The 5,839-nt window shown below is 38.3% G+C and overlaps 1 pseudogene; it reads left to right on the forward strand.

Moving 5' to 3' along the window:
- Positions 1-3,513: 3,513 nt before the first annotated feature.
- Positions 3,514-5,161, forward strand: LOC134376949 (olfactory receptor 2G6-like; annotated as a pseudogene).
- The last annotated feature ends 678 nt before the right edge of the window (positions 5,162-5,839 follow it).

Below are 5,839 nucleotides of genomic sequence, written 5' to 3' on the forward strand. Positions count from 1 at the left end.
TGTAGCACTTCTTTTTTTTTTTTTTTTAAAGAATAATAAGTTTAGTGGTTAATCAGGAATAAACAGAAAGATGTGCATATCTAGAATATGCAGGTTCTGGGGACTAGAGACATATCAAAGGACACTGAGGTAAGGGGAGACTTTTAAAGGCAAAAGGGAAAGCTACCTGTAATTTGATTTGAAAGAAAGGGAACATTGTTTACAGGAGCTTATCCAAGTAGTCGACGCCAGTTCCTCAGTGGAGATGGTGTGTCAGGCAAGTGTGCTTGTACATCCGGCTTGCTGTCCTTATGACTCACATAGCAAGGTGCAGCTTGAAAAGTTACACGTGTGAGCCTTTCTGAGAGTCTTTGTAACAGTTCTCGTTATTGGCCTGTGGCATGAGGGCCCTCCCTTCTCAGCCTTCCAGCTCTACTTATTTATTTCTTGTTAGGATGTGACACAAGTGACTCCATTTTGATTCTGACAATATCCACAGTGGGCAAAAATATAAGAACTCACACTAAAAAGTTTCTTAAAGTAAAAGCACATTTTAATAGTATCTTTGAACAAAGAAGGAGACAGTGAGTGGTCTAGGGTGCTCACTTTGGGATTTTGACGATGAGGGTCATCACAGGCTGAGTGGACCTAGGAGGTGACTCACTGCCATTTTGTGGCCGAGGATGGGGGTGTCCAGGGAAAAACCCAGGCCATGATGGACAAACAGGAGGACAAGCTTGCCTTGGTGGAAACGGGCTCAATGGCTGCACTGAGGCTTCCTGGGGACTAGGAAGTACAGGGCATCCCTTGCCAGGAACTTCTTTTTTAGATCCACCAGGATCACGGTTGGAGAATGGAGGGTTTTCTTTTTTATCCATCGTTTATTTAGGAGAGTGTTGTTTAATTTCCACACATTTGTGAATTTTCTAATCCTCCTTCTGTTTCTGTGGTCAGAGAACATATTTTCTACAGCTTAGTCTTTTTAAATGTATTAAGACTCATTTAGTGGCCAAAAATAAATACAGTAAAATAAAATAAAGTTATTGGGATTATTGGAGCAGTTAGGAGAGTATTTGGAGAAGAAGAATCTTGATCCAAGGTTTGAAAAATGTTAGAGCTTCCGAACATGAGTGATGCCATATTCTGTCTGGTAATCTTATTTACATGCTGAAAACTTCAATAATGTCTTACTAAATAATAAAACAGAGTGACGAAAATCCTGCTTTACAAGCATGCTTTTCCCTAAGTGATTTCTGGCTAACTGTACACTAGTGAAAACAGGATTTAATTGCTTCCTTGGGATCCTTTGCCCAAGTGACCTCAGCCAAGTAAATATACTGTGTAGTCCTCTTTTTGATTTCCTCACTCTCGCATTATTTTAGAGAAAAAGAAGATTCTATTCTTTTTAGGAGCATATTTGTTTGATCTTTTCTGGTGTCTGCTTTTTGACTTCAGGTAAAAGATGTCGACCACTGCAGCAATAATGCCCATATATCTCTGAGTATTTATCCACAAGTCTCGTCACAAACACTCTGTGGAGAGCTAGGCAATTGCTTATTTATGGCTCATTTGCAATAAATAAATACTTTTTAAATTAAATAAAATATTCTGTTATTAATCCGATTAGAGAGAAATAAATATGATTGTTTTTTATTTAGTACTTTATCAAACATGTTTCTCTTTTGCGAATTGATTAAATAAGTCATTTGCTCAGAGATTAAAAATTACCAGTTAATTCCCTCTATGTCATGGAGGAAGAGCTAATTGGAAAACAATATTATTTGTATATGATGCAAACATCATAAATAATTCTTCCTCTTTCAACATAGAAATGTGTTATTTTGTAAAAGCAAACAAACAAAAAAACCCCAAAAAACATGTGGAGCAGTTATAATTAGATTAAATTTCCAGGAAGTATAAGCCAGTTTTCAAAAATACTATTGTGAAAGTAAAATATGGATATGTTCATTGTGAGTATATTAATTAATATGTAATTAATTTTCAGAGTGGCCAATTGTGTTTTTATTCTGTTTGCTTTTCTATATTATAATCTTGTTTAAGAACTTCCCTTGGCCATCAGAAACTGGCAGATAAAACCTTGTGACAAAACCACAAGCATGGTGCAACATCTCTGAGTTCCCTAACTGGGTTCAGAATAAAAATCTCTGTAGGTAAGTGAGTTTTAGTATATCTAGGTTAACATAGGACATTCACTAAGACCTGTTTTAATGTTAAAATGCTATTGAGTCCGAACAATGGAAAGACAAATATTTTTTATTTTTATTTTTAGAATTAAGTGTGGGAAAATATGAGATTGGAGGTCAAAGGTGAGAAGTGTGTGTGTGTGTGTGTGTGTGTGTGTGTGTGTGTGTATGTAGTTGTGAATTGTTTGATCAGAAATTTTAGTTGATGCTGCTATGTAGATGAGATTGGTAGGAAGGATTTTATAGAGACGGGAAAGGAGGTAAAAATTGGAAAGCATTGTTACTTAGGTAAAGAAAGAAATAACAGGCATCTACCCTCAGTTTTTGGATAACTAATTATTTGATCAGCCCACATTTCAAGAGAATTTTTGTTTTATATGCAGGGCTTGGCTATGGGGCTTTTGAAACACACTTCCCTCTATGTAAAGAATAAATACATGTCTTCAGAAAATACAAATGGATTTTCAGAAGAGCAAATGAGAGATAAGAAAATTTGTGATAATGCTTGTTATATAGGCATGAGTGGTCTTTCTGTCCAGCTATGAAACAGCCCCTGGAGATGGAATTTATAGCTCTTTTCTTCCAGATGCTTGTAATATGTATGGTAAAGCTAACATGAATATATGTAAGTATTTGATATGTAAGGATGTATGAGATAAACACAACCAGATAAATTGGTAAAGACAAAAAACCCCACAAAAACAAAACCAAAAACTTAGTAGCTCACAGAGCAAGACACCCAGTAAAACAGTTTTTATTTCAATCTTTCATGAACTGAGAAGCTTCTGCAAATTTTGATCTGGAAAAGTCATGAGACATGTTGCAATGTATTATTAGGATCTGACTCACAGTGATGGTCCTGGGACAGGATAATTACAGACAGAAGAGGGAAAAGGTTAAGTCAAATATAATTCTGAACCTTCAAACAAGCATGTGAAAAAGTTGATTTACTAATGTTAAGGTAGCCATGACAACATGTTATGGGGTGGGTGACTAGGCTCACTGTTGGACACAATGAATCAAAGTGGGTATTATAATGCACATAGACATGCACAGACACAGTAGGGTATAGTTTTATAGTCCAAACTGACTAAATAAACTGAAGAAATAGCCATGGTAGCATTAGCAAGTAGCAAATTGAAGTGATGTGATCGGGTGAAAGAGTTGAGAGTTAACAGATTTGACAGAAGAGAAAAATTGAGAAACAACCCCAATGGGGAGGAGGAGGAAGAAAAAAAACCTCAGTATAGAAAAGATAAGAGCTTCCAGATTGGAGGAAGAACAAAACATCCTTAGCATTTCAAAACAGATAGAGTTTAAAGAATAAAACATGGAAATCAACAAATCTTATTGATCAGGGTAATGAGGTGGAATGGAAGTGAGTCAAGCTCATTGGATTAGGTATTGAGAGATGATTTCAAAGCTTTATGAGTCTTGTTTCATCAAGTCAAAAGCACAGAAAACAGATGTATAACACTGAGTAAATCAAAAAGTGGTTAATAATAAACTGTGTACATAAGTGCTTTAATGAAGAAATGCAGTACTGGGTGAAAAAGGCTACCTTCAGAGGCAACCCACACAACAATGAAATCAGAGAAGGATCCTTCAGATTATATATAGATACTGGAGCTGTATAGTTTCACAGTCTTGTTTTGGACATGATAGCAGGAGGTGTAGAGAACAGCAGGGACAAATGAATTTGCAAAGCATTGTTAATTTTCAAAATAGGAGAGATATAGGCACATTTGAAGGCAGAGGTAAGGAAATGGAAGAGAAGTAAAGGTTCTAGACATTGTAAATATATGAAATAAGTGAATGATGACAATCCTAGGGATGGCAGGAAAAATATATGAATGTGGTCATAAGATGGTGGGGGGGGTAAAGGTTTAAATTTAAAGTGGTTATTTCCAACTCAAAGCAAGACATGTGTTCTCATTGCATCTTTCAGATTGGCCCCCAGGAAATATGATGAATATGGATTTTCATTCAAATTCACATAGCTACATATTCAAATATAGTTTTCTGTCTTAGTAGCAATGCAATGAAAGGTAATGGGCATTCCCAACATCAGCACCTTCAGTGGATTTTTCCTGCTGGGCTTCTCCAGGCAGCCTCTGCTAGAGATGATACTCTTTGCTATCATCGTGATTTCCTACTTGCTGACCCTGCTTGGCAATATGGCCATCATTATTTTGGCTCGTCTGGATCCCCAGCTTCATACCCCAATGTACCTTTTCCTCAGCCACCTGTCTTTAATGGACCTCTGCTACACTGCCAGCACAGTCCCACAGCTGCTGTTTAACTTGCAGAGCTCAGAGAAGACCATTACTTATGGTGGTTGTGTTGGTCAACTCTATGTGTCCTTGGCAATGGGTTCAACAGAATGCATCCTTCTTGCGGTCATGGCTGTTGACCGTTATGTGGCGGTATGCCGGCCTTTGCACTATGTCATTCTCATGCATCCACACATCTGTTTGCAATTGGTGGCCATGACATGGCTGACTGGCTTGACCAGCTCATTGGTGCAGACTGTACTCATCACACAGGTTCCCCTTTGTGGAAGGAACGTCATAGACCATGTCTTCTGTGAAGTGCCAGTTCTCCTCAAACTCGCCTGCGTGGATATCACGTTCATTCAGACAGAACTCTTCTTGTTTAGTGCATTCTTACTCCTGGTGCCTCTCACTCTCATTCTTATCTCCTACGGCTTCATTGCTCAGGCGGTGTGGAAGATCAGGTCCTCTGAAGGACGCCAAAAGGCTCTCAGGACTTGCTCTTCCCACTTGCTGGTGGTGCTTCTCTTCTATGGCACTGCTATGGCCACATATCTGCAGCCCAATTTGGCCACCTCCCAGGACAGGGACAAGTTCATGGCCTTACTCTATGGAATTGTCACTCCCACTCTAAATCCTTTTATATATACATTATGTAATAAAGATATGAAAGGGGCACTGAGGAAGGTGATAGGGAAAGAGTGAGGAAAAAGGAGGAGTTTAAAGAGATGGTAGAAAGTGCTTAATGGAAACAAGCCATGAGATGCTTTTAATTCTGAAAAAAATGGTGATGTCTTTCTTATTTCTGAGTAGCTTAATTCAAGTGTGACAATATACTTATTATGTTAACATATTTCTATATCTTATCTGTAAGGGTTAGATAACTGAGATGATTAGTTGACAGTTACCAATCTTGACTCTGGCAAAGGTTTGCTACATGACAATGGCCAACTCATGTAATTTCCTTTATTGTCATTATATTAACAAAAATGGCAATAAAAACATCCACTCTACATGGCTGAGAGGTTATTGTGAACATGGTGTTAGGTGAAGTAGTGCTTTATAGTCTGTGCTGTGGATTGAATGTCTACCCCAAACCTATTGGAACTTAAATTGTGTCCCCTAAAATTCCAGGTATTGGAAACCTGGCCTCCACTGTGACAGTGTTAAGAAGGTGGGGAATCCTATTATGGTTACTGAAAGGTGGGGTCTTAGGGAGGTGATTAGACTGCAGGACCATGCCATAGTGAATGGATTAACCATGGTTCTGAGCATTCTGAGGGTTCTGAGGGCATGGTTCTGAGAGCTTCAAAAGGAGAACACACAAGTATATCTCTCTCTGCTCTGCCATTTTCTGCCATGTGAAATCCCTGCACGGCTGTA

This window comes from Cynocephalus volans, chromosome 4 (genome assembly GCF_027409185.1).
Source record: "Cynocephalus volans isolate mCynVol1 chromosome 4, mCynVol1.pri, whole genome shotgun sequence".
Taxonomy (NCBI): domain Eukaryota; kingdom Metazoa; phylum Chordata; class Mammalia; order Dermoptera; family Cynocephalidae; genus Cynocephalus; species Cynocephalus volans.